Here is a 25,300-nt window from a genome sequence, read left to right on the forward strand (position 1 = left end):
TTCCCATGACTTGGAGGTTTAGCTAGTGAATTACAGAGCAACAAAAGTGGCCCCCCTTCCACACATGTTTCAAAATTGAGAGAGGTGTATTTATTCATGTTCAGTACATATAGAATTTGTACTCATCAGCCCAACTGAAGCGTGTCAAAGTGAGGAATGATGTCAAGGAAATCTGAAAGAACGAGGAAACAGTTGCAGGAGATTGTTATTGGAGAGCATCAAAATGAGCAAATTCCCTGACCGGGAATCGAACCCGGGCCGCGGCGGTGAGAGCGCCGAATCCTAGCCACTAGACCATCAGGGAGAGTCAAGAGGAGAAAGAACGAGAATGAAAACAATATAACCCAGTAGTCAGGCTCCCACAAGTTTGGTCGTTACACCTCGTTATTTCGCATTGGAAAGCAGCCCGGCTTGAGTCTTTGAGTAGTTGTGGCCGAGTGGTCAAGGCGATGGACTCGAAATCCATTGGGGTTTCCCCGCGCAGGTTGGAATCCTGCCAGCTACGTATCCCTCCCTTTTGGCCCTTTCTTCCCAGTGTTCCAGTGATAATGGGTTTCTCCAGGGAGACAAAAGTGGCCCCCCTTCCACACATGTTTCAAAATTGAGAGAGGTGTATTTATTCATGTTCAGTACATATAGAATTTGTACTCATCAGCCCAACTGAAGCGTGTCAAAGTGAGGAATGATGTCAAGGAAATCTGAAAGAACGAGGAAACAGTTGCAGGAGATTGTTATTGGAGAGCATCAAAATGAGCAAATTCCCTGACCGGGAATCGAACCCGGGCCGCGGCGGTGAGAGCGCCGAATCCTAGCCACTAGACCATCAGGGAGAGTCAAGAGGAGAAAGAACGAGAATGAAAACAATATAACCCAGTAGTCAGGCTCCCACAAGTTTGGTCGTTACACCTCGTTATTTCGCATTGGAAAGCAGCCCGGCTTGAGTCTTTGAGTAGTTGTGGCCGAGTGGTCAAGGCGATGGACTCGAAATCCATTGGGGTTTCCCCGCGCAGGTTGGAATCCTGCCAGCTACGTATCCCTCCCTTTTGGCCCTTTCTTCCCAGTGTTCCAGTGATAATGGGTTTCTCCAGGGAGATAACGCATCAGCATTCCCTGAGCGAGACTCCTAGCCGCTACAGTATAGGGGGTCTCAGGTCCAACTTTGGTATTCACAAAATGTATAATACAACGATTGCACTTTTGAAAGGTTAAATATTGTTGTCAAATTCATTGGCCTCTCTATAAAACAAGTCCGTTATCTCATTTGAATTCCATTTTCAGTGCAACAGCAACTTTAGTAATAATTCCTAATAATTATTGCGCCTCCTGTAAATGAAAAAAAAATGGTTGACAGCTCCTTTTGTTTCGACCCATGTTCTGTAAATAAGTCTACCCTCTGTTTACGTCAAGATTTCTAATGTGGAGCTTCCTTGACGCTCCCTGACATTGTGGCCGATTTGTGATTTACGCTGTCAAAGTTCAGTCATCCCAGGAAAGCAGCCCACCTCCAATCTTTGAGTAGTTGTGGCCGAGTGGTCAAGGCGATGGACTTGAAATCCATTGGGGTTTCCCCGCGTAGGTTTGAATCCTGTCAGCTACGTACGCCTCCCTTTTGGCCCTTTCTTCCCAGTGTTCCAGTGATAATGGGTTTCTCCAGGGAGATAACACGTGCAGACATTTCCAACGCACCTGAGCTGAATTAAGCGGCAAAAACAAACAATGTTCCTGATGGACTTTAGCAGCAAGGCCTGTGACTATTGATCTCGTATTATTTGAGTTTTCTGTGCAACAGCTAAGTAAATATAGATTGATGACAATTTTGGCTCCTGTTGTGATCCAAACGAGCGGTTGACCTGCTCCTTATGTCGCAGTCTCTTTTGACTGATGCCATGTAAAAAACTTGGCGCATTCTTTCGGCCAAGAGTTCACATGTGGACTGTCTTTGACGGTGCTTGACGTCATCCCCGCTTAGAGGCTTCATATGTCAAAGTCCAACAGTTCCGGGACAGCATCCTATGTTCCCGTTGGATGCAGTTTCGTCCCCGTGCTCAACCCCATAGACTCGACGTGCACTGGAGATTACCAGCGCAGGTTCACATCCTGTTACTACGTAAGCCTTAACTTTGACCCTTTTATCCCATTGTTCAAGTGGAAGGTGGGATTTGCTTCCTAAGGGGAGGTGTTACACACAGGCATTCACGTAGCGCATGGTCTGAAAGTATGGGGTCAAATGGCAGAGTTTGGGGATGAACAATAACAATATGGCTTTGTGGATTCAGATGTGGGAGAAATGTAAACACTCCAAGCCACGAGGACGCCGGTAAATGCAGTAATGTCTCTGGAAGGAGCTGACATTTGAAGACGTACCTTCAAAGTGTCGGGGGTATATATGGGTGCAGAGCTGCTTGCATAGCCCACGACCCCTCTGTGGGATTCCTAGGCAATGCATTGTCCAAGTAGGCCGTCTAAATCATTTCCCATGACTTGGAGGTTTAGCCAGTGAATTACAGAGCAACAAAAGTGGCCCCCCTTCCACACATGTTTCAAAATTGAGAGAGGTGAATTTATTCATGTTCAGTACATATAGAATTTGTACTCATCAGCCCAACTGAAGCGTGTCAAAGTGAGGAATGATGTCAAGGAAATCTAAAAGAACGAGGAAACAGTTGCAGGAGATTGTTATTGGAGGGCATCAAAATGAGCAAATTCCCTGACCGGGAATCGAACCCCGGCCGCGGCGGTGAGAGCGCCGAATCCTAGCCACTAGACCATCAGGGAGAGTCAAGAGGAGAAAGAACGAGAATGAAAACAATATAACCCAGTAGTCAGGCTCCCACAAATTTGGTCGTTACACCTCGTTATTTCGCATTGGAAAGCAGCCCGGCTTGAGTCTTTGAGTAGTTGTGGCCGAGTGGTCAAGGCGATGGACTCGAAATCCATTGGGGTTTCCCCGCGCAGGTTCGAATCCTGCCAGCTACGTATCCCTCCCTTTTGGCCTTTTCTTCCCAGTGTTCCAGTGATAATGGGTTTCTCCAGGGAGATAATGCATGCAGACATTCCCAACGCTCCTGAATTCCTAGCCAAAGCATTGTCCAAGTAGGCCTTCTAAATCGTTTCCCATGACTTGGAGGTTTAGTCAATGAATTACAGCAAAACCCCTCAAAACTGTCAATCCATCAGCCGGGTCTGTATGCAAGTTGGGATCCTCCGTTTTTATACCAGCTGCTACATTGGCAACTGTACGTTGTTCTTTAAAATGTGATGGGGAGCAACAAAAGCGGGCCCCATTCTATACATCTTTCAACATTGAGAGAGGTGTATTTATTCATCTTCAGTTCATATAGAATTTGTACTTATCAGCCCAACTGAAGTGTGTCAAAGTGTGGAATGATGTGATGGAGATCTAAAAGCACAAGGAAACAGTTGCAGGAGATTGTTATTGGAGAGCATCAATGTGATCTAATTCCCTGACCGGGAATCGAACCTGGGCCGCGGCGGTGAGAGCGCCGAATCCTAGCCACTAGACCATCAGGGAGAGTCAAGACGGGAAGGAGCGAGAATGAAAACTATATAACCCAGTAGTCAGCCTCCCACAAATTTGGTCGTTAAACCTCGTTATTTCGCATTTGAAAGCAGCAGAGGCTTGCTGCCGGTCAGCATTCCCTGAGCGAGACTCCTAGCCGCTACAGTATAGGGGGTCTCAGGTCCAACTTTGGTATTCACAAAATGTATAATACAACGATTGCACTTTTGAAAGGTTAAATATTGTTGTCAAATTCATTGGCCTCTCTATAAAACAAGTCCGTTATCTCATTTGAATTCCATTTTCAGTGCAACAGCAACTTTAGTAATAATTCCTAATAATTATTGCGCCTCCTGTAAATGAAAAAAAAATGGTTGACAGCTCCTTTTGTTTCGACCCATGTTCTGTAAATAAGTCTACCCTCTGTTTAGGTCAAGATTTCTAATGTGGAGCTTCCTTGACGCTCCCTGACATTGTGGCCGATGTGTGATTTACGCTGTCAAAGTTCAGTCATCCCAGGAAAGCAGCCCACCTCCAATCTTTGAGTAGTTGTGGCCGAGTGGTCAAGGCGATGGACTTGAAATCCACTGGGGTTTCCCCGCGCAGGTTCGAATCCTGTCAGCTACCTACGCCTCCCTTTTGGCCCTTTCTTCCCAGTGTTCCAGTGATAATGGGTTTTTCCAGGGAGATAACACGTGCAGACATTTCCAACGCACCTGAGCTGAATTAAGCGGCAAAAACAAATAATGTTCCTGATGGACTTTAGCAGCAAGGCCTGTGACTATTGATCTCGTATTATTTGAGTTTACTGTGCAACAGCTAAGTAAATATAGATTGATGACAATTTTGGCTCCTGTTGTGATCCAAACGAGCGGTTGACCTGCTCCTTATGTCGCAGTCTCTTTTGACTGATGCCATGTAAAAAACTTGGCGCATTCTTTCGGCCAAGAGTTCACATGTGGACTGTCTTTGACGGTGCTTGACGTCATCCCCGCTTAGAGGCTTCATATGTCAAAGTCCAACAGTTCCGGGACAGCATCCTATGTTCCCGTTGGAAGCAGTTTCGTCCCCGTGCTCAACCCCATAGACTCGACGTGCACTGGAGATTACCAGCGCAGGTTCACATCCTGTTACTACGTAAGCCTTAACTTTGACCCTTTTTTCCCATTGTTCAAGTGGAAGGTGGGATTTACTTCCTAAGGGGAGGTGCTACACACACGCATTCACGTAGCGCATGGTCTGAAAGTATGTGGTCAAATGGCAGAGTTTGGGGATGAACAATAACAATATGGCTTTGTGGATTCAGATGTGGGAGAAATGTAAACACTCCAAGCCACGAGGACGCCGGTAAATGCAGTAATATCTCTGGAAGGAGCTGACATTTGAAGACGTAGCTTCAAAGTGTCGGGGGTATATATGGGTGCAGAGCTGCTTGCATAGCCCACGACCCCTCTGTGGGATTCCTAGGCAATGCATTGTCCAAGTAGGCCGTCTAAATCATTTCCCATGACTTGGAGGTTTAGCCAGTGAATTACAGAGCAACAAAAGTGGCCCCCCTTCCACACATGTTTCAAAATGGAGAGAGGTGTATTTATTCATGTTCAGCACATATAGAATTTGTACTCATCAGCCCAACTGAAGCGTTTCAAAGTGAGGAATGATGTCAAGGAAATCTAAAAGAACGAGGAAACAGTTGCAGGAGATTGTTATTGGAGAGCATCAAAATGAGCAACTTCCCTGACCGGGAATCGAATCCTGGCCGCGGCGGTGAGAGCGCCGAATCCTAGCCACTAGACCATCAGGGAGAGTCAAGAGGAGAAAGAACGAGAATGAAAACAATATAACCCAGTAGTCAGGCTCCCACAAGTTTGGTCGTTACACCTCGTTAGTTCGCATTGGAAAGCAGCCCGGCTTGAGTCTTTGAGTAGTTGTGGCCGAGTGGTCAAGGCGATGGACTCGAAATCCATTGGGGTTTCCCCGCGCAGGTTGGAATCCTGCCAGCTACGTGTCCCTCCCTTTTGGCCCTTTCTTCCCAGTGTTCCAGTGATAATGGGTTTCTCCAGGGAGATAACGCATGCAGACATTCCCAACGCTCCTGAATTCCTAGCCAATGCATTGTCCAAGTAGGCCTTCTAAATCATTTCCCATGACTTGGAGGTTTAGTCAATGAATTACAGCAAAACCCCTCAAAACTGTCAATCCATCAGCCGGGTCTGTATGCAAGTTGGGATCCTCCGTTTTTATACCAGCTGCTACATTGGCAACTGTACGTTGTTCTTTAAAATGTGATGGGGAGCAACAAAAGCGGGCCCCCTTCTATACATCTTTCAACATTGAGAGAGGTGTATTTATTCATCTTCAGTTCATATAGAATTTGTACTTATCAGCCCAACTGAAATGTGTCAAAGTGTGGAATGATGTGATGGAGATCTAAAAGCACAAGGAAACAGTTGCAGGAGATTGTTATTGGAGAGCATCAAAATGAGCAACTTCCCTGACCGGGAATCGAATCCTGCCGCGGCGGTGAGAGCGCCGAATCCTAGCCACTAGACCATCAGGGAGAGTCAAGAGGAGAAGGAACGAGAATGAAAACAATATAACCCAGTAGTCAGGCTCCCACAAGTTTGGTCGTTACACCTCGTTAGTTCGCATTGGAAAGCAGCCCGGCTTGAGTCTTTGAGTAGTTGTGGCCGAGTGGTCAAGGCGATGGACTCGAAATCCATTGGGGTTTCCCCGCGCAGGTTGGAATCCTGCCAGCTACGTATCCCTCCCTTTTGGCCCTTTCTTCCCAGTGTTCCAGTGATAATGGGTTTCTTCAGGGAGATAACGCATGCAGACATTCCCAACGCTCCTGAATTCCTACCCAATGCATTGTCCAAGTAGGCCTTCTAAATCATTACCCATGACTTGGAGGTTTAGTCAATGAATTACAGCAAAACCCCTCAAAACTGTCAATCCATCAGCCGGGTCTGTATGCAAGTTGGGATCCTCCGTTTTTATACCAGCTGCTACATTGGCAACTGTACGTTGTTCTTTAAAATGTGATGGAGATCTAAAAGCACAAGGAAACAGTTGCAGGAGATTGTTATTGGAGAGCATCAATGTGATCTAATTCCCTGACCGGGAATTGAACCCGGGCCGCGGCGGTGAGAGCGCCGAATCCTAGCCACTAGACCATCAGGGAGAGTCAAGACGAGAAGGCGCGAGAATGAAAACTATATAACCCAGTAGTCAGGCTCCCACAAATTTGGTCGTTACACCTCGTTATTTCGCATTGGAAAGAAGCAGAGGCTTGCTGCCGGTCAGCATTCCCTGAGCGAGACTCCTAGCCGCTACAGTATAGGGGGTCTCAGGTCCAACTTTGGTATTCACAAAATGTATAATACAACGATTGCACTTTTGAAAGGTTAAATATTGTTGTCAAATTCATTGGCCTCTCTATAAAACAAGTCCGTTATCTCATTTGAATTCCATTTTCAGTGCAACAGCAACTTTAGTAATAATTCCTAATAATTATTGCGCCTCCTGTAAATGAAAAAAAAATGGTTGACAGTTCCTTTTGTTTCGACCCATGTTCTGTAAATAAGTCTACCCTCTGTTTAGGTCAAGATTTCTAATGTGGAGCTTCCTTGACGCTCCCTGACATTGTGGCCGATGTGTGATTTGCGGTGTCAAAGTTCAGTCATCCCAGGAAAGCAACCCATCTCAAATCTTTGAGTAGTTGTGGGCGAGTGGTCAAGGCGATGGACTTGAAATCCATTGGGGTTTCCCCGCGCAGGTTCAAATCCTGTCAGCTACGTACGCCTCCCTTTTGGCCCTTTCTTCCCAGTGTTCCAGTGATAATGGGTTTCTCCAGGGAGATAACACGTGCAGACATTTCCAACGCACCTGAGCTGAATTAAGCGGCAAAAACAAATAATGTTCCTGATGGACTTTAGCAGCAAGGCCTGTGACTATTGATCTCGTATTATTTGAGTTTTCTGTGCAACAGCTAAGTAAATATAGATTGATGACAATTTTGGCTCCTGTTGTGATCCAAACGAGCGGTTGACCTGCTCCTTATGTCGCAGTCTCTTTTGACTGATGCCATGTAAAAAACTTGGCGCGTGCTTTCTAGAGGCCAAAAGTTCACCAGCGCAGGTTCACATCCTGTTACTACGTAAGCCTTAACTTTGACCCTTTTTTCCCATTGTTCAAGTGGAAGGTGGGATTTGCTTCCTAAGGGGAGGTGTTACACACAGGCATTCACGTAGCGCATGGTCTGAAAGTATGGGGTCAAATGGCAGAGTTTGGGGATGAACAATAACAATATGGCTTTGTGGATTCAGATGTGGGAGAAATGTAAACACTCCAAGCCACGAGGACGCCGGTAAATGCAGTAATGTCTCTGGAAGGAGCTGACATTTGAAGACGTAGCTTCAAAGTGTCGGGGGTATATATGGGTGCAGAGCTGCTTGCATAGCCCACGACCCCTCTGTGGGATTCCTAGGCAATGCATTGTCCAAGTACGCCGTCTAAATCATTTCCCATGACTTGGAGGTTTAGCCAGTGAATTACAGAGCAACAAAAGTGGCCCCCCTTCCACACATGTTTCAAAATGGAGAGAGGTATATTTATTCATGTTCAGCACATATAGAATTTGTACTCATCAGCCCAACTGAAGCGTGTCAAAGTGAGGAATGATGTCAAGGAAATCTAAAAGAACGAGGAAACAGTTGCAGGAGATTGTTATTGGAGAGCATCAATGTGATCTAATTCCCTGACCAGGAATCGAACCCGGGCTGCGGCGGTGAGAGCGCCGAATCCTAGCCACTAGACCATCAGGGAGAGTCAAGAGGAGAAAGAACGAGAATGAAAACAATATAACCCAGTAGTCAGGCTCCCACAAGTTTGGTCGTTACACCTCGTTAGTTCGCATTGGAAAGCAGCCCGGCTTGAGTCTTTGAGTAGTTGTGGCCGAGTGGTCAAGGCGATGGACTCGAAATCCATTGGGGTTTCCCCGCGCAGGTTGGAATCCTGCCAGCTACGTATCCCTCCCTTTTGGCCCTTTCTTCCCAGTGTTCCAGTGATAATGGGTTTCTCCAGGGAGATAACGCATGCAGACATTCCCAACGCTCCTAAATTCCTAGCCAATGCATTGTCTAAGTAGGCCTTCTAAATCATTTCCCATGACTTGGAGGTTTAGTCAATGAATTACAGCAAAACCCCTCAAAACTGTCAATCCATCAGCCAGGTCTGTATGCAAGTTGGGATCCTCTGTTTTTATACCAGCTGCTACATTGGCAACTGTACGTTGTTCTTTAAAATGTGATGGGGAGCAACAAAAGCGGGCCCCCTTCTATACATCTTTCAACATTGAGAGAGGTGTATTTATTCATCTTCAGTTCATATAGAATTTGTACTTATCAGCCCAACTGAAATGTGTCAAAGTGTGGAATGATGTGATGGAGATCTAAAAGCACAAGGAAACAGTTGCAGGAGATTGTTATTGGAGAGCATCAATGTGATCTAATTCCCTGACCGGGAATGGAACCCAGGCCGCGGCGGTGAGAGCGCCGAATCCTAGCCACTAGACCATCAGGGAGAGTCAAGACGGGAAGGAGCGAGAATGAAAACTATATAACCCAGTAGTCAGGCTCCCACAAATTTGGTCGTTACACCTCGTTATTTCGCATTTGAAAGTAGCAGAGGCTTGCTGCCGGTCAGCATTCCCTGAGCGAGACTCCTAGCCGCTACAGTATAGGGGGTCTCAGGTCCAACTTTGGTATTCACAAAATGTATAATACAACGATTGCACTTTTGAAAGGTTAAATATTGTTGTCAAATTCATTGGCCTCTCTATAAAACAAGTCCGTTATCTCATTTGAATTCCATTTTCAGTGCAACAGCAACTTTAGTAATAATTCCTAATAATTATTGCGCCTCCTGTAAATGAAAAAAAAATGGTTGACAGCTCCTTTTGTTTCGACCCATGTTCTGTAAATAAGTCTACCCTCTGTTTAGGTCAAGATTTCTAATGTGGAGCTTCCTTGACGCTCCCTGACATTGTGGCCGATGTGTGATTTACGCTGTCAAAGTTCAGTCATCCCAGGAAAGCAGCCCACCTCCAATCTTTGAGTAGTTGTGGCCGAGTGGTCAAGGCGATGGACTTGAAATCCATTGGGGTTTCCCCGCGCAGGTTCGAATCCTGTCAGCTACGTATGCCTCCCTTTCTTCCCAGTGTTCCAGTGATAATGGGTTTCTCCAAGGAGATAACACGTGCAGACATTTCCAATGCACCTGAGCTGAATTAAGTGGCAAAAACAAATAATGTTCCTGATGGACTTTAGCAGCAAGGCCTGTGACTATTGATCTTGTATTATTTGAGTTTTCTGTGCAACAGCTAAGTAAATATAGATTGATGACAATTTTGGCTCCTGTTGTGATCCAAACGAGCGGTTGACCTGCTCCTTATGTCGCAGTCAACTGAAGTGTGTCAAAGTGTGGAATGATGTGATGGAGATCTAAAAGCACAAGGAAACAGTTGCAGGAGATTGTTATTTGAGAGCATCAATGTGATCTAATTCCCTGACCGGGAATCGAACCCGGGCCGCGGCGGTAAGAGCACCGAATCCTAGCCACTAGACCATCAGGGAGAGTCAAGACGGGAAGGAGCGAGAATGAAAACTATATAACCCAGTAGTCAGGCTCCCACAAATTTGGTCGTTACACCTCGTTATTTCGCATTGGAAAGCAGCAGAGGCTTGCTGCCGGTCAGCATTCCCTGAGCGAGACTCCTAGCAGCTACAGTATAGGGGGTCTCAGGTCCAACTTTGGTATTCACAAAATGTATAATACAACGATTGCACTTTTGAAAGGTTAAATATTGTTGTCAAATTCATTGGCCTCTCTATAAAACAAGTCCGTTATCTCATTTGAATTACATTTTCAGTGCAAATGAAAAAAAAAATGGTTGACAGCTCCTTTTGTTTCGATCCATATTCTGTAAATAAGTCTACCCTCTGTTTAGGTCAAGATTTCTAATGTGGAGCTTCCTTAAACAAAACAAATAATGTTCCTGATGGACTTTAGCAGCAAGGCCTGTGACTATTGATGTCGTATTATTTGAGTTTTCTGTGCAACAGCTAAGTAAATATAGATTGATGACAATTTTGGCTCCTGTTGTGATCCAAACGAGCGGTTGACCTGCTCCTTATGTCGCAGTCTCTTTTGACTGATGCCATGTTAAAAACTTGGCGCATTCTTTCGGCCAAGAGTTCACATGTGGACTGTCTTTGACGGTGCTTGACGTCATCCCCGCTTAGAGGCTTCATATGTCAAAGTCCAACTGTTCCGGGACAGCATCCTATGTTCCCGTTGGATGCAGTTTGGTCCCCGTGCTCAACCCCATAGACTCGACGTGCACTGGAGATTACCAGCGCAGGTTCACATCCTGTTACTACGTAAGCCTTAACTTTGACCCTTTTTTCCCATTGTTCAAGTGGAAGGTGGGATTTGCTTCCTAAGGGGAGGTGTTACACACAGGCATTCACGTAGCGCATGGTCTGAAAGTATGGGGTCAAATGGCAGAGTTTGGGGATGAACAATAACAATATGGCTTTGTGGATTCAGATGTGGGAGAAATGTAAACACTCCAAGCCACGAGGACGCCGGTATATGCAGTAATGTCTCTGGAAGGAGCTGACATTTGAAGACGTAGCTTCAAAGTGTCGGGGGTATATATGGGTGCAGAGCTGCTTGCATAGCCCACGACCCCTCTGTGGGATTCTTAGGCAATGCATTGTCCAAGTAGGCCGTCTAAATCATTTCCCATGACTTGGAGGTTTAGCCAGTGAATTACAGAGCAACAAACGTGGCCCCCCTTCCACACATGTTTCAAAATTGAGAGAGGTGAATTTATTCATGTTCAGTACATATAGAATTTGTACTCATCAGCCCAACTGAAGCGTGTCAAAGTGAGGAATGATGTCAAGGAAATCTAAAAGAACGAGGAAACAGTTGCAGGAGATTGTTATTGGAGGGCATCAAAATCAGCAAATTCCCTGACCGGGAATCGACCTGGGCCGCGGCGGTGAGAGCGCCGAATCCTAGCCACTAGACCATCAGGGAGAGTCAAGAGGAGAAAGAACGAGAATGAAAACAATATAACCCAGTAGTCAGGCTCCCACAAGTTTGGTCGTTACACCTCGTTATTTCGCATTGGAAAGCAGCCCGGCTTGAGTCTTTGAGTAGTTGTGGCCGAGTGGTCAAGGCGATGGACTCGAAATCCATTGGGGTTTCCCCGCGCAGGTTTGAATCCTGCCAGCTACGTATCCCTCCCTTTTGGCCCTTTCTTCCCAGTGTTCCAGTGATAATGGGTTTCTCCAGGGAGATAACGCATGCAGACATTCCCAACGCTCCTGAATTCCTAGCCAATGCATTGTCCAAGTAGGCCTTCTAAATCATTTCCCATGACTTGGAGGTTTAGTCAATGAATTACAGCAAAACCCCTCAAAACTGTCAATCCATCAGCCGGGTCTGTATGCAAGTTGGGATCCTCCGTTTTTATACCAGCTGCTACATTGGCAACTGTACGTTGTTCTTTAAAATGTGATGGGGAGCAACAAAAGCGGGCCCCCTTCTATACATCTTTCAACATTGAGAGAGGTGTATTTATTCATCTTCAGTTCATATAGAATTTGTACTTATCAGCCCAACTGAAATGTGTCAAAGTGTGGAATGATGTGATGGAGATCTAAAAGCACAAGGAAACAGTTGCAGGAGATTGTTATTGGAGAGCATCAATGTGATCTAATTCCCTGACCGGGAATCGAACCCGGGCCGCGGCGGTGAGAGCGCCGAATCCTAGCCACTTGACCATCAGGGAGAGTCAAGAGGAGAAAGAACGAGAATGAAAACAATATAACCCAGTAGTCAGGCTCCCACAAGTTTGGTCGTTACACCTTATTTCGCATTTGAAAGCAGCAGAGGCTTGCTGCCGGTCAGCATTCCCTGAGCGAGACTCCTAGCCGCTACAGTATAGGGGGTCTCAGGTCCAACTTTGGTATTCACAAAATGTATAATACAACGATTGCACTTTTGAAAGGTTAAATATTGTTGTCAAATTCATTGGCCTCTCTATAAAAAAAATCCGTTATCTCATTTGAATTCCATTTTCAGTGCAACAGCAACTTCAGTAATAATTCCTAATAATTATTGCGCCTCCTGTAAATGAAAAAAAAATGGTTGACAGCTCCTTTTGTTTCGACCCATGTTCTGTAAATAAGTCTACCCTCTGTTTAGGTCAAGATTTCTAATGTGGAGCTTCCTTGACGCTCCCTGACATTGTGGCCGATGTGTGATTTACGCTGTCAAAGTTCAGTCATCCCAGGAAAGCAGCCCACCTCCAATCTTTGAGTAGTTGTGGCCGAGTGGTCAAGGCGATGGACTTGAAATCCATTGGGGTTTCCCCGCGCAGGTTCGAATCCTGTCAGCTACGTATGCCTCCCTTTTGGCCCTTTCTTCCCAGTGTTCCAGTGATAATGGGTTTCTCCAGGGAGATAACACGTGCAGACATTTCCAACGCACCTGAGCTGAATTAAGCGGCAAAAACAAATAATGTTCCTGATGGACTTTAGCAGCAAGGCCTGTGACTATTGATCTCGTATTATTTGAGTTTTCTGTGCAACAGCTAAGTAAATATAGATTGATGACAATTTTGTCTCCTGTTGTGATCCAAACGAGCGGTTGACCTGCTCCTTATGTCGCAGTCTCTTTTGACTGATGCCATGTAAAAAACTTGGCGCGTGCTTTCTAGAGGCCAAGAGTTCACCAGCGCAGGTTCACATCCTGTTACTACGTAAGCCTTAACTTTGACCCTTTTTTCCCATTGTTCAAGTGGAAGGTGGGATTTGCTTCCTAAGGGGAGGTGTTACACACAGGCATTCACGTAGCGCATGGTCTGAAAGTATGGGGTCAAATGGCAGAGTTTGGGGATGAACAATAACAATATGGCTTTGTGGATTCAGATGTGGGAGAAATGTAAACACTCCAAGCCACGAGGACGCCGGTAAATGCAGTAATGTCTCTGGAAGGAGCTGACATTTGAAGACGTAGCTTCAAAGTGTCGGGGGTATATATGGGTGCAGAGCTGCTTGCATAGCCCACGACCCCTCTGTGGGATTCCTAGGCAATGCATTGTCCAAGTAGGCCGTCTAAATCATTTCCCATGACTTGGAGGTTTAGCCAGTGAATTACAGAGCAACAAAAGTGGCCCCCCTTCCACACATGTTTCAAAATGGAGAGAGGTATATTTATTCATGTTCAGCACATATAGAATTTGTACTCATCAGCCCAACTGAAGCGTGTCAAAGTGAGGAATGATGTCAAGGAAATCTAAAAGAACGAGGAAACAGTTGCAGGAGATTGTTATTGGAGAGCATCAAAGTGATCTAATTCCCTGACCAGGAATCGAACCCGGGCCGCGGCGGTGAGAGCGCCGAATCCTAGCCACTAGACCATCAGGGAGAGTCAAGAGGAGAAAGAACGAGAATGAAAACAATATAACCCAGTAGTCAGGCTCCCACAAGTTTGGTCGTTACACCTCGTTAGTTCGCATTGGAAAGCAGCCCGGCTTGAGTCTTTGAGTAGTTGTGGCCGAGTGGTCAAGGCGATGGACTCGAAATCCATTGGGGTTTCCCCGCGCAGGTTGGAATCCTGCCAGCTACGTATCCCTCCCTTTTGGCCCTTTCTTCCCAGTGTTCCAGTGATAATGGGTTTCTCCAGGGAGATAACGCATGCAGACATTCCCAACGCTCCTAAATTCCTAGCCAATGCATTGTCTAAGTAGGCCTTCTAAATCATTTCCCATGACTTGGAGGTTTAGTCAATGAATTACAGCAAAACCCCTCAAAACTGTCAATCCATCAGCCGGGTCTGTATGCAAGTTGGGATCCTCCGTTTTTATACCAGCTGCTACATTGGCAACTGTACGTTGTTCTTTAAAATGTGATGGGGATCAACAAAAGCGGGCCCCCTTCTATACATCTTTCAACATTGAGAGAGGTGTATTTATTCATCTTCAGTTCATATAGAATTTGTACTTATCAGCCCAACTGAAATGTGTCAAAGTGTGGAATGATGTGATGGAGATCTAAAAGCACAAGGAAACAGTTGCAGGAGATTGTTATTGGAGAGCATCAATGTGATCTAATTCCCTGACCGGGAATGGAACCCAGGCCGCGGCGGTGAGAGCGCCGAATCCTAGCCACTAGACCATCAGGGAGAGTCAAGACGAGAAGGAGCGAGAATGAAAACTATATAACCCAGTAGTCAGGCTCCCACAAATTTGGTCGTTACACCTCGTTATTTCGCATTTGAAAGTAGCAGAGGCTTGCTGCCGGTCAGCATTCCCTGAGCGAGACTCCTAGCCGCTACAGTATAGGGGGTCTCAGGTCCAACTTTGGTATTCACAAAATGTATAATACAACGATTGCACTTTTGAAAGGTTAAATATTGTTGTCAAATTCATTGGCCTCTCTATAAAACAAGTCCGTTATCTCATTTGAATTCCATTTTCAGTGCAACAGCAACTTTAGTAATAATTCCTAATAATTATTGCGCCTCCTGTAAATGAAAAAAAAATGGTTGACAGCTCCTTTTGTTTCGACCCATGTTCTGTAAATAAGTCTACCCTCTGTTTAGGTCAAGATTTCTAATGTGGAGCTTCCTTGACGCTCCCTGACATTGTGGCCGATGTGTGATTTACGCTGTCAAAGTTCAGTCATCCCAGGAAAGCAGCCCACCTCCAATCTTTGAGTAGTTGTGGCCGAGTGGTCAAGGCGATGGACTTGAAATCCATTGGGGTTTCCCCGCGCAGGTTCGAATCCTGTCAGCTACGTATGCCTCCCTTTCTTCCCAGTGTTCCAGTGATAATGGGTTTCTCCAGGGAGATAACACGTGCAGACATTTCCAATGCACCTGAGCTGAATTAAGTGGCAAAAACAAATAATGTTCCTGATGGACTTTAGCAGCAAGGCCTGTGACTATTGATCTTGTATTATTTGAGTTTTCTGTGCAACAGCTAAGTAAATATAGATTGATGACAATTTTGGCTCCTATTGTGATCCAAACGAGCGGTTGACCTGCTCCTTATGTCGCAGTCAACTGAAGTGTGTCAAAGTGTGGAATGATGTGATGGAGATCTAAAAGCACAAGGAAACAGTTGCAGGAGATTGTTATTTGAGAGCATCAATGTGATCTAATTCCCTGACCGGGAATCGAACCCGGGCCGCGGCGGTAAGAGCACCGAATCCTAGCCACTAGACCATCAGGGAGAGTCAAGACGGGAAGGAGCGAGAATGAAAACTATATAACCCAGTAGTCAGGCTCCCACAAATTTGGTCGTTACACCTCGTTATTTCGCATTGGAAAGCAGCAGAGGCTTGCTGCCGGTCAGCATTCCCTGAGCGAGACTCCTAGCAGCTACAGTATAGGGGGTCTCAGGTCCAACTTTGGTATTCACAAAATGTATAATACAACGATTGCACTTTTGAAAGGTTAAATATTGTTGTCAAATTCATTGGCCTCTCTATAAAACAAGTCCGTTATCTCATTTGAATTACATTTTCAGTGCAAATGAAAAAAAAAATGGTTGACAGCTCCTTTTGTTTCGATCCATGTTCTGTAAATAAGTCTACCCTCTGTTTAGGTCAAGATTTCTAATGTGGAGCTTCCTTAAACAAAACAAATAATGTTCCTGATGGACTTTAGCAGCAAGGCCTGTGACTATTGATGTCGTATTATTTGAGTTTTCTGTGCAACAGCTAAGTAAATATAGATTGATGACAATTTTGGCTCCTGTTGTGATCCAAACGAGCGGTTGACCTGCTCCTTATGTCGCAGTCTCTTTTGACTGATGCCATGTTAAAAACTTGGCGCATTCTTTCGGCCAAGAGTTCACATGTGGACTGTCTTTGACGGTGCTTGACGTCATCCCCGCTTAGAGGCTTCATATGTCAAAGTCCAACTGTTCCGGGACAGCATCCTATGTTCCCGTTGGATGCAGTTTGGTCCCCGTGCTCAACCCCATAGACTCGACGTGCACTGGAGATTACCAGCGCAGGTTCACATCCTGTTACTACGTAAGCCTTAACTTTGACCCTTTTTTCCCATTGTTCAAGTGGAAGGTGGGATTTGCTTCCTAAGGGGAGGTGTTACACACAGGCATTCACGTAGCGCATGGTCTGAAAGTATGGGGTCAAATGGCAGAGTTTGGGGATGAACAATAACAATATGGCTTTGTGGATTCAGATGTGGGAGAAATGTAAACACTCCAAGCCACGAGGACGCCGGTATATGCAGTAATGTCTCTGGAAGGAGCTGACATTTGAAGACGTAGCTTCAAAGTGTCGGGGGTATATATGGGTGCAGAGCTGCTTGCATAGCCCACGACCCCTCTGTGGGATTCTTAGGCAATGCATTGTCCAAGTAGGCCGTCTAAATCATTTCCCATGACTTGGAGGTTTAGCCAGTGAATTACCGAGCAACAAAAGTGGCCCCCCTTCCACACATGTTTCAAAATTGAGAGAGGTGAATTTATTCATGTTCAGTACATATAGAATTTGTACTCATCAGCCCAACTGAAGCGTGTCAAAGTGAGGAATGATGTCAAGGAAATCTAAAAGAACGAGGAAACAGTTGCAGGAGATTGTTATTGGAGGGCATCAAAATCAGCAAATTCCCTGACCGGGAATCGACCTGGGCCGCGGCGGTGAGAGCGCCGAATCCTAGCCACTAGACCATCAGGGAGAGTCAAGAGGAGAAAGAACGAGAATGAAAACAATATAACCCAGTAGTCAGGCTCCCACAAGTTTGGTCGTTACACCTCGTTATTTCGCATTGGAAAGCAGCCCGGCTTGAGTCTTTGAGTAGTTGTGGCCGAGTGGTCAAGGCGATGGACTCGAAATCCATTGGGGTTTCCCCGCGCAGGTTTGAATCCTGCCAGCTACGTATCCCTCCCTTTTGGCCCTTTCTTCCCAGTGTTCCAGTGATAATGGGTTTCTCCAGGGAGATAACGCATGCAGACATTCCCAACGCTCCTGAATTCCTAGCCAATGCATTGTCCAAGTAGGCCTTCTAAATCATTTCCCATGACTTGGAGGTTTAGTCAATGAATTACAGCAAAACCCCTCAAAACTGTCAATCCATCAGCCGGGTCTGTATGCAAGTTGGGATCCTCCGTTTTTATACCAGCTGCTACATTGGCAACTGTACGTTGTTCTTTAAAATGTGATGGGGAGCAACAAAAGCAGGCCCCCTTCTATACATCTTTCAACATTGAGAGAGGTGTATTTATTCATCTTCAGTTCATATAGAATTTGTACTTATCAGCCCAACTGAAATGTGTCAACGTGTGGAATGATGTGATGGAGACCTAAAAGCACAAGGAAACAGTTGCAGGAGATTGTTATTGGAGAGCATCAATGTGATCTAATTCCCTGACCGAGAATCGAACCCGGGCCGCGGCGGTGAGAGCGCCGAATCCTAGCCACTAGACCATCAGGGAGAGTCAAGAGGAGAAACAACGAGAATGAAAACAATATAACCCAGTAGTCAGGCTCCCACAAGTTTGGTCGTTACACCTCGTTATTTCGCATTGGAAAGCAGCCCGGCTTGAGTCTTTGAGTAGTTGTGGCCGAGTGGTCAAGGCGATGGACTCGAAATCCATTGGGGTTTCCCCGCGCATGTTGGAATCCTGCCAGCTACGTATCCCTCCCTTTTGGCCCTTTCTTCCCAGTGTTCCAGTGATAATGGGTTTCTCCAGGGATATAACGCATGCAGACATTCCCAACGCTCCTGAATTCCTAGCCAATGCATTGTCCAAGTAGGCCTTCTAAATCATTTCCCATGACTTGGAGGTTTAGTCAATGAATTACAGCAAAACCCCTCAAAACTGTCAATCCATCAGCCGGGTCTGTATGCAAGTTGGGATCCTCCGTTTTTATACCAGCTGCTACATTGGCAACTGTACGTTGTTCTTTAAAATGTGATGGGGAGCAACAAAAGCGGGCCCCCTTCTATACATCTTTCAACATTGAGAGAGGTGTATTTATTCATCTTCAGTTCATATAGAATTTGTACTTATCAGCCAAACTGAAGTGTGTCAAAGTGTGGAATGATGTGATGGAGATCTAAAAGCACAAGGAAACAGTTGCAGGAGATTGTTATTGGAGAGCATCAATGTGATCTAATTCCCTGACCGGGAATCGAACCCGGGCCGCGGCGGTGAGAGCGCCGAGTCCTAGCCACTAGACCATCAGGGAGAGTCAAGACGGGAAGGAGCGAGAATGAAAACTATATAACCCAGTAGTCAGGCTCCCACAAATTTGGTCGTTACACCTCGTTATTTCGCATTTGAAAGCAGCAGAGGCTTGCTGCCTGTCAGCATTCCCTGAGCGAGACTCCTAGCCGCTACAGTATAGGGGGTCTCAGGTCCAACTTTGGTATTCACAAGATGTATAATACAACGATTGCACTTTTGAAAGGTTAAATATTGTTGTCAAATTCATTGGCCTCTCTATAAAACAAGTCCGTTATCTCATTTGAATTCCATTTTCAGTGCAACAGCAACTTTAGTAATAATTCCTAATAATTATTGCGCTTCCTGTAAATGAAAAAAAAAATGGTTGACAGCTCCTTTTGTTTCGACCCATGTTCTGTAAATAAGTCTACCCTCTGTTTAGGTCAAGATTTCTAATGTGGATCTTCCTTGACGATCCCTGACATTGTGGCCGATGTGTGATTTACGCTGTCAAAGTTCAGTCATCCCAGGAAAGCAGCCCACCTCCAATTGGAGAGCATCAATGTGATCTAATTCCCTGACCGGGAATCAAACCCGGGCCGCGGCGGTGAGAGCGCCGAATCCTAGCCACTAGACCATCAGGGAGAGTCAAGACGGGAAGGAGCGAGAATGAAAACTATATAACCCAGTAGTCAGGCTCCCACAAGTTTGGTCGTTACACCTCGTTAGTTCGCATTGGAAAGCAGCCCGGCTTGAGTCTTTGAGTAGTTCTGGCCGAGTGGTCAAGGTGATGGACTCGAAATCCATTGGGGTTTCCCTGCGCAGTTTCGAATCCTGTCAGCTACTTATGCCTCCCTTTTGGCCCTTTCTTCCCAGTGTTCCAGTGATAATGGGTTTCTTCAGGGAGATAACGCATGCAGACATTCCCAACGCTCCTGAATTCCTAGCCAATGCATTGTCCAAGTAGGCCTTCTAAATCGTTTCCCATGACTTGGAGGTTTAGTCAATGAATTACAGCAAAACCCCTCAAAACTGTCAATCCATCAGCCGGGTCTGTATGCAAGTTGGGATCCTCCGTTTTTATACCAGCTGCTATATTGGCAACTGTACGTTGTTCTTTAAAATGTGATGGGGAGCAACAAAACCGGGCCCCCTTCTATACATCTTTCAACATTGAGAGAGGTGTATTTATTCATCTTCAGTTCATATAGAATTTGTACTTATCAGCCCAACTGAAGTGTGTCAAAGTGTGGAATGATGTGATGGAGATCTAAAAGCACAAGGAAACAGTTGCAGGAGATTGTTATTGGAGAGCATCAATGTGATCTAATTCCCTGACCGGGAATCGAACCCGGGCCACGGCGGTGAGAGCGCCGAATCCTAGCCACTAGACCATCAGGGAGAGTCAAGATGGGAACGAGCGAGAATGAAAACTATATAACCCAGTAGTCAGGCTCCCACAAATTTGGTCCTTACACCTCGTTATTTCGCATTTGAAAGCAGCAGAGGCTTGCTGCCGGTCAGCATTCCCTGAGCGAGACTCCTAGCCGCTACAGTATAGGGGGTCTCAGGTCCAACTTTGGTATTCACAAAATGTATAATACAACGATTGCACTTTTGAAAGGTTAAATATTGTTGTCAAATTCATTGGCCTCTCTATAAAACAAGTCCGTTATCTCATTTGAATTCCATTTTCAGTGCAACAGCAACTTTAGTAATAATTCCTAATAATTATTGCGCCTCCTGTAAATGAAAAAAAAATGGTTGACAGCTCCTTTTGTTTCGACCCATGTTCTGTAAATAAGTCTACCCTCTGTTTACGTCAAGATTTCTAATGTGGAGCTTCCTTGACGCTCCCTGACATTGTGGCCGATTTGTGATTTACGCTGTCAAAGTTCAGTCATCCCAGGAAAGCAGCCCACCTCCAATCTTTGAGTAGTTGTGGCCGAGTGGTCAAGGCGATGGACTTGAAATCCATTGGGGTTTCCCCGCGTAGGTTCGAATCCTGTCAGCTACGTACGCCTCCCTTTTGGCCCTTTCTTCCCAGTGTTCCAGTGATAATGGGTTTCTCCAGGGAGATAACACGTGAAGACATTTCAAACGCACCTGAGCTGAATTAAGCGGCAAAAACAAATAATGTTCCTGATGGACTTTAGCAGCAAGGCCTGTGACTATTGATCTCGTATTATTTGAGTTTTCTGTGCAACAGCTAAGTAAATATAGATTGATGACAATTTTGGCTCCTGTTGTGATCCAAACGAGCGGTTGACCTGCTCCTTATGTCGCAGTCTCTTTTGACTGATGCCATGTAAAAAACTTGGCGCATTCTTTCGGCCAAGAGTTCACATGTGGACTGTCTTTGACGGTGCTTGACGTCATCCCCGCTTAGAGGCTTCATATGTCAAAGTCCAACAGTTCCGGGACAGCATCCTATGTTCCCGTTGGAAGCAGTTTCGTCCCCGTGCTCAACCCCATAGACTCGACGTGCACTGGAGATTACCAGCGCAGGTTCACATCCTGTTACTACGTAAGCCTTAACTTTGACCCTTTTTTCCCATTGTTCAAGTGGAAGGTGGGATTTGCTTCCTAAGGGGAGGTGTTACACACAGGCATTCACGTAGCGCATGGTCTGAAAGTATGGGGTCAAATGGCAGAGTTTGGGGATGAACAATAACAATATGGCTTTGTGGATTCAGATGTGGGAGAAATGTAAACACTCCAAGCCACGAGGACGCCGGTAAATGCAGTAATGTCTCTGGAAGGAGCTGACATTTGAAGACGTAGCTTCAAAGTGTCGGGGGTATATATGGGTGCAGAGCTGCTTGCATAGCCCACGACCCCTCTGTGGGATTCCTAGGCAATGCATTGTCCAAGTAGGCCGTCTAAATCATTTCCCATGACTTGGAGGTTTAGCCAGTGAATTACAGAGCAACAAAAGTGGCCCCCCTTCCACACATGTTTCAAAATGGAGAGAGGTGTATTTATTCATGTTCAGCACATATATAATTTGTACTCATCAGCCCAACTGAAGCGTGTCAAAGTGAGGAATGATGTCAAGGAAATCTAAAAGAACGAGGAAACAGTTGCAGGAGATTGTTATTGGAGAGCATCAAAATGAGCAAATTCCCTGACCGGGAATCGAACCCGGGCCGCGGCGGTGAGAGCGCTGAATCGTAGCCACTAGACCATCACGGAGAGTCAAGAGAAGAAAGAACGAGAATGAAAACAATATAACCCAGTAGTCAGGCTCCCACAAGTTTGGTCGTTACACCTCGTTATTTCGCATTGGAAAGCAGCCCGGCTTGAGTCTTTGAGTAGTTGTGGCCGAGTGGTCAAGGCGATGGACTCGAAATCCATTGGGGTTTCCCCGCGCAGGTTGGAATCCTGCCAGCTACGTATCCCTCCCTTTTGGCCCTTTCTTCTCAGTGTTCCAGTGATAATGGGTTTCTCCAGGGATATAACGCATGCAGACATTCCCAACGCTCCTGAATTCCTAGCCAATGCATTGTCCAAGTAGGCCTTCTAAATCATTTCCCATGACTTGGAGGTTTAGTCAATGAATTACAGCAAAACCCCTCAAAACTGTCAATCCATCAGCCGGGTCTGTATGCAAGTTGGGATCCTCCGTTTTTATACCAGCTGCTACATTGGCAACTGTACGTTGTTCTTTAAAATGTTATGGGGAGCAACAAAAGCAGGCCCCCTTCTATACATCTTTCAACATTGAGAGAGGTGTATTTATTCATCTTCAGTTCATATAGAATTTGTACTTATCAGCCCAACTGAAGTGTGTCAAAGTGTGGAATGATGTGATGGAGATCTAAAAGCACAAGGAAACAGTTGCAGGAGATTGTTATTGGAGAGCATCAATGTGATCTAATTCCCTGACCGGGAATCGAACCCGGGCCGCGGCGGTGAGAGCGCCGAATCCTAGCCACTAGACCATCAGGGAGAGTCAAGACGGGAAGGAGCGAGAATGAAAACTATATAACCCAGTAGTCAGGCTCCCACAAATTTGGTCCTTACACCTCGTTATTTCGCATTTGAAAGCATCAGAGGCTTGCTGCCGGTCAGCATTCCCTGAGCGAGACTCCTAGCCGCTACAGTATAGGGGGTCTCAGGTCCAACTTTGGTATTCACAAAATGTATAATACAACGATTGCACTTTTGAAAGGTTAAATATTGTTGTCAAATTCATTGGCCTCTCTATAAAACAAGTCCGTTATCTCATTTGAATTCCATTTTCAGTGCAACAGCAACTTTAGTAATAATTCCTAATAATTATTGCGCCTCCTGTAAATGAAAAAAAAGAAATGGTTGACAGCTCTTTTTGTTTCGACCCATGTTCTGTAAATAAGTCTACCCTCTGTTTAGGTCAAGATTTCTAATGTGGAGCTTCCTTGACGCTCCCTGACATTGTGGCCGATGTGTGATTTACGCTGTCAAAGTTCAGTCATCCCAGGAAAGCAGCCCACCTCCAATCTTTGAGTAGTTGTGGCCGAGTGGTCAAGGCGATGGACTTGAAATCCATTGGGGTTTCCCAGCGCAGGTTCGAATCCTGTCAGCTACGTATGCCTCCCTTTCGGCCCTTTCTTCCCAGTGATAATGGGTTTCTCCAGGGAGATAACACGTGCAGACTTTTCCAACGCACCTGAGCTGAATTAAGCGGCAAAAACAAATAATGTTCCTGATGGACTTCAGCAGCAAGGCCTGTGACTATTGATTTCGTATTATTTGAGTTTTCTGTGCAACAGCTAAGTAAATATAGATTGATGACAATTTTGGCTCCTGTTGTGATCCAAACGAGCGGTTGACCTGCTCCTTATGTCGCAGTCTCTTTTGACTGATGCCATGTAAAAAACTTGGCGCGTGCTTTCTAGAGGCCAAGAGTTCACCAGCGCAGGTTCACATTCTGTTACTACGTAAACCTTAACTTTGACCCTTTTTTCCCATTGTTCAAGTGGAAGGTGGGATTTGCTTCCTAAGGGGAGGTGTTACACACAGGCATTCACGTAGCGCATGGTCTGAAAGTATGGGGTCAAATGGCAGAGTTTGGGGATGAACAATAACAATATGGCTTTGTGGATTCAGATGTGGGAGAAATGTAAACACTCCAAGCCACGAGGACGTCGGTAAATGTAGTAATGTCTCTGGAAGGAGCTGACATTTGAAGACGTAGCTTCATAGTGTCGGGGGTATATACGGGTGCAGAGCTGCGTGCATAGCCCACGACCCCTCTGTGGGATTCCTAGGCAATGCATTGTCCAAGTAGGCCGTCTAAATCATTTCCCATGACTTGGAGGTTTTGCCAGTGAATTACAGAGCAACAAAAGTGGCCCCCCTTCCACACATGTTTCAAAATGGAGAGAGGTGTATTTATTCATCTTCAGTACATATAGAATTTGTACTCATCAGCCCAACTGAAGTGTGTCAAAGTGAGGAATGATGTCAAGGAAATCTAAAAGAACGAGGAAACAGTTGCAGGAGATTGTTATTGGAGAGCATCAAAATGAGCAAATTGCGGTGAGAGCGCCGAATCCTAGCCACTAGACCATCAGGGAGAGTCAAGAGGAGAAAGAACGAGAATGAAAACAATATAACCCAGTAGTCAGGCTCCCACAAGTTTGGTCGTTACACCTCGTTATTTCGCATTGGAAAGCAGCCCGGCTTGAGTCTTTGAGTAGTTGTGGCCGAGTGGTCAAGGCGATGGACTCGAAATCCATTGGGGTTTCCCCGCGCAGGTTGGAATCCTGCCAGCTACGTATCCCTCCCTTTTGGCCCTTTCTTCCCAGTGTTCCAGTGATAATGGGTTTCTCCAGGGAGATAACGCATGCAGACATTCCCAACGCTCCTGAATTCCTAGCCAATGCATTGTCCAAGTAGGCCTTCTAAATCATTTCCCATGACTTGGAGGTTTAGTCAATGAATTACAGCAAAACCCCTCAAAACTGTCAATCCATCAGCCGGGTCTGTATGCAAGTTGGGATCCTCCGTTTTTATACCAGCTGCTACATTGGCAACTGTACGTTGTTCTTTAAAATGTGATGGGGAGCAACAAAAGCGGGCCCCCTTCTATACATCTTTCAACATTGAGAGAGGTGTATTTATTCATCTTCAGTTCATATAGAATTTGTACTTATCAGCCCAACTGAAATGTGTCAAAGTGTGGAATGATGTGATGGAGATCTAAAAGCACAAGGAAACAGTTGCAGGAGATTGTTATTGGAGAGCATCAATGTGATCTAATTCCCTGACCGGGAATCGAACCCGGGCCGCGGCGGTGAGAGCGCCGAATCCTAGCCACTAGACAATCAGGGAGAGTCAAGACGGGAAGGAGCGAGAATGAAAACTATATAACCCAGTAGTCAGGCTCCCACAAATTTGGTCGTTACACCTCGTTATTTCGCATTTGAAAGCAGCAGAGGCTTGCTGCCGGTCAGCATTCCCTGAGCGAGACTCCTAGCCGCTACAGTATAGGGGGTCTCAGGTCCAACTTTGGT

General features: G+C 45.7%; 33 non-coding genes across 33 annotated transcripts; 21 read left to right on the forward strand and 12 right to left on the reverse strand.

The window, feature by feature from the left end:
* Nucleotides 1-232: 232 nt before the first annotated feature.
* Nucleotides 233-304, reverse strand: trnae-cuc (transfer RNA glutamic acid (anticodon CUC)). Its single transcript has one exon. It is a non-coding gene; the product is annotated as a tRNA-Glu (tRNA).
* A 119-nt stretch (nucleotides 305-423) lies between these two features.
* Nucleotides 424-505, forward strand: trnas-cga (transfer RNA serine (anticodon CGA)). The gene has a single exon. It is a non-coding gene; the product is annotated as a tRNA-Ser (tRNA).
* A 253-nt stretch (nucleotides 506-758) lies between these two features.
* On the reverse strand, nucleotides 759-830 carry trnae-cuc (transfer RNA glutamic acid (anticodon CUC)). The gene has a single exon. It is a non-coding gene; the product is annotated as a tRNA-Glu (tRNA).
* A 119-nt stretch (nucleotides 831-949) lies between these two features.
* Nucleotides 950-1,031, forward strand: trnas-cga (transfer RNA serine (anticodon CGA)). Its single transcript has one exon. It is a non-coding gene; the product is annotated as a tRNA-Ser (tRNA).
* Nucleotides 1,032-1,515: 484 nt separating this feature from the next.
* On the forward strand, nucleotides 1,516-1,597 carry trnas-uga (transfer RNA serine (anticodon UGA)). Its single transcript has one exon. It is a non-coding gene; the product is annotated as a tRNA-Ser (tRNA).
* Nucleotides 1,598-2,894: 1,297 nt separating this feature from the next.
* Nucleotides 2,895-2,976, forward strand: trnas-cga (transfer RNA serine (anticodon CGA)). Its single transcript has one exon. It is a non-coding gene; the product is annotated as a tRNA-Ser (tRNA).
* Nucleotides 2,977-3,460: 484 nt separating this feature from the next.
* Nucleotides 3,461-3,532, reverse strand: trnae-cuc (transfer RNA glutamic acid (anticodon CUC)). Its single transcript has one exon. It is a non-coding gene; the product is annotated as a tRNA-Glu (tRNA).
* Nucleotides 3,533-4,065: 533 nt separating this feature from the next.
* trnas-uga (transfer RNA serine (anticodon UGA)) lies at nucleotides 4,066-4,147 on the forward strand. The gene has a single exon. It is a non-coding gene; the product is annotated as a tRNA-Ser (tRNA).
* A 1,297-nt stretch (nucleotides 4,148-5,444) lies between these two features.
* On the forward strand, nucleotides 5,445-5,526 carry trnas-cga (transfer RNA serine (anticodon CGA)). The gene has a single exon. It is a non-coding gene; the product is annotated as a tRNA-Ser (tRNA).
* Nucleotides 5,527-6,200: 674 nt separating this feature from the next.
* Nucleotides 6,201-6,282, forward strand: trnas-cga (transfer RNA serine (anticodon CGA)). The gene has a single exon. It is a non-coding gene; the product is annotated as a tRNA-Ser (tRNA).
* Nucleotides 6,283-6,632: 350 nt separating this feature from the next.
* trnae-cuc (transfer RNA glutamic acid (anticodon CUC)) lies at nucleotides 6,633-6,704 on the reverse strand. The gene has a single exon. It is a non-coding gene; the product is annotated as a tRNA-Glu (tRNA).
* A 533-nt stretch (nucleotides 6,705-7,237) lies between these two features.
* Nucleotides 7,238-7,319, forward strand: trnas-uga (transfer RNA serine (anticodon UGA)). The gene has a single exon. It is a non-coding gene; the product is annotated as a tRNA-Ser (tRNA).
* A 1,147-nt stretch (nucleotides 7,320-8,466) lies between these two features.
* On the forward strand, nucleotides 8,467-8,548 carry trnas-cga (transfer RNA serine (anticodon CGA)). The gene has a single exon. It is a non-coding gene; the product is annotated as a tRNA-Ser (tRNA).
* Nucleotides 8,549-9,637: 1,089 nt separating this feature from the next.
* On the forward strand, nucleotides 9,638-9,719 carry trnas-uga (transfer RNA serine (anticodon UGA)). Its single transcript has one exon. It is a non-coding gene; the product is annotated as a tRNA-Ser (tRNA).
* A 2,029-nt stretch (nucleotides 9,720-11,748) lies between these two features.
* trnas-cga (transfer RNA serine (anticodon CGA)) lies at nucleotides 11,749-11,830 on the forward strand. Its single transcript has one exon. It is a non-coding gene; the product is annotated as a tRNA-Ser (tRNA).
* Nucleotides 11,831-12,314: 484 nt separating this feature from the next.
* Nucleotides 12,315-12,386, reverse strand: trnae-cuc (transfer RNA glutamic acid (anticodon CUC)). Its single transcript has one exon. It is a non-coding gene; the product is annotated as a tRNA-Glu (tRNA).
* A 530-nt stretch (nucleotides 12,387-12,916) lies between these two features.
* On the forward strand, nucleotides 12,917-12,998 carry trnas-uga (transfer RNA serine (anticodon UGA)). Its single transcript has one exon. It is a non-coding gene; the product is annotated as a tRNA-Ser (tRNA).
* A 956-nt stretch (nucleotides 12,999-13,954) lies between these two features.
* trnae-cuc (transfer RNA glutamic acid (anticodon CUC)) lies at nucleotides 13,955-14,026 on the reverse strand. The gene has a single exon. It is a non-coding gene; the product is annotated as a tRNA-Glu (tRNA).
* Nucleotides 14,027-14,145: 119 nt separating this feature from the next.
* On the forward strand, nucleotides 14,146-14,227 carry trnas-cga (transfer RNA serine (anticodon CGA)). Its single transcript has one exon. It is a non-coding gene; the product is annotated as a tRNA-Ser (tRNA).
* A 1,089-nt stretch (nucleotides 14,228-15,316) lies between these two features.
* On the forward strand, nucleotides 15,317-15,398 carry trnas-uga (transfer RNA serine (anticodon UGA)). Its single transcript has one exon. It is a non-coding gene; the product is annotated as a tRNA-Ser (tRNA).
* Nucleotides 15,399-17,427: 2,029 nt separating this feature from the next.
* On the forward strand, nucleotides 17,428-17,509 carry trnas-cga (transfer RNA serine (anticodon CGA)). Its single transcript has one exon. It is a non-coding gene; the product is annotated as a tRNA-Ser (tRNA).
* Nucleotides 17,510-17,993: 484 nt separating this feature from the next.
* trnae-cuc (transfer RNA glutamic acid (anticodon CUC)) lies at nucleotides 17,994-18,065 on the reverse strand. Its single transcript has one exon. It is a non-coding gene; the product is annotated as a tRNA-Glu (tRNA).
* A 119-nt stretch (nucleotides 18,066-18,184) lies between these two features.
* Nucleotides 18,185-18,266, forward strand: trnas-cga (transfer RNA serine (anticodon CGA)). The gene has a single exon. It is a non-coding gene; the product is annotated as a tRNA-Ser (tRNA).
* Nucleotides 18,267-18,750: 484 nt separating this feature from the next.
* On the reverse strand, nucleotides 18,751-18,822 carry trnae-cuc (transfer RNA glutamic acid (anticodon CUC)). The gene has a single exon. It is a non-coding gene; the product is annotated as a tRNA-Glu (tRNA).
* A 551-nt stretch (nucleotides 18,823-19,373) lies between these two features.
* Nucleotides 19,374-19,445, reverse strand: trnae-cuc (transfer RNA glutamic acid (anticodon CUC)). The gene has a single exon. It is a non-coding gene; the product is annotated as a tRNA-Glu (tRNA).
* A 119-nt stretch (nucleotides 19,446-19,564) lies between these two features.
* Nucleotides 19,565-19,646, forward strand: trnas-cga (transfer RNA serine (anticodon CGA)). The gene has a single exon. It is a non-coding gene; the product is annotated as a tRNA-Ser (tRNA).
* A 484-nt stretch (nucleotides 19,647-20,130) lies between these two features.
* trnae-cuc (transfer RNA glutamic acid (anticodon CUC)) lies at nucleotides 20,131-20,202 on the reverse strand. The gene has a single exon. It is a non-coding gene; the product is annotated as a tRNA-Glu (tRNA).
* A 533-nt stretch (nucleotides 20,203-20,735) lies between these two features.
* On the forward strand, nucleotides 20,736-20,817 carry trnas-uga (transfer RNA serine (anticodon UGA)). The gene has a single exon. It is a non-coding gene; the product is annotated as a tRNA-Ser (tRNA).
* Nucleotides 20,818-22,114: 1,297 nt separating this feature from the next.
* On the forward strand, nucleotides 22,115-22,196 carry trnas-cga (transfer RNA serine (anticodon CGA)). Its single transcript has one exon. It is a non-coding gene; the product is annotated as a tRNA-Ser (tRNA).
* A 484-nt stretch (nucleotides 22,197-22,680) lies between these two features.
* trnae-cuc (transfer RNA glutamic acid (anticodon CUC)) lies at nucleotides 22,681-22,752 on the reverse strand. Its single transcript has one exon. It is a non-coding gene; the product is annotated as a tRNA-Glu (tRNA).
* A 536-nt stretch (nucleotides 22,753-23,288) lies between these two features.
* trnas-uga (transfer RNA serine (anticodon UGA)) lies at nucleotides 23,289-23,370 on the forward strand. The gene has a single exon. It is a non-coding gene; the product is annotated as a tRNA-Ser (tRNA).
* A 1,110-nt stretch (nucleotides 23,371-24,480) lies between these two features.
* Nucleotides 24,481-24,562, forward strand: trnas-cga (transfer RNA serine (anticodon CGA)). Its single transcript has one exon. It is a non-coding gene; the product is annotated as a tRNA-Ser (tRNA).
* Nucleotides 24,563-25,046: 484 nt separating this feature from the next.
* trnae-cuc (transfer RNA glutamic acid (anticodon CUC)) lies at nucleotides 25,047-25,118 on the reverse strand. The gene has a single exon. It is a non-coding gene; the product is annotated as a tRNA-Glu (tRNA).
* Between the last annotated feature and the right edge of the window lie 182 nt (nucleotides 25,119-25,300).

The sequence above is a fragment of the Channa argus genome, chromosome 21 (assembly GCF_033026475.1).
Source record: "Channa argus isolate prfri chromosome 21, Channa argus male v1.0, whole genome shotgun sequence".
Classification (NCBI taxonomy): domain Eukaryota; kingdom Metazoa; phylum Chordata; class Actinopteri; order Anabantiformes; family Channidae; genus Channa; species Channa argus.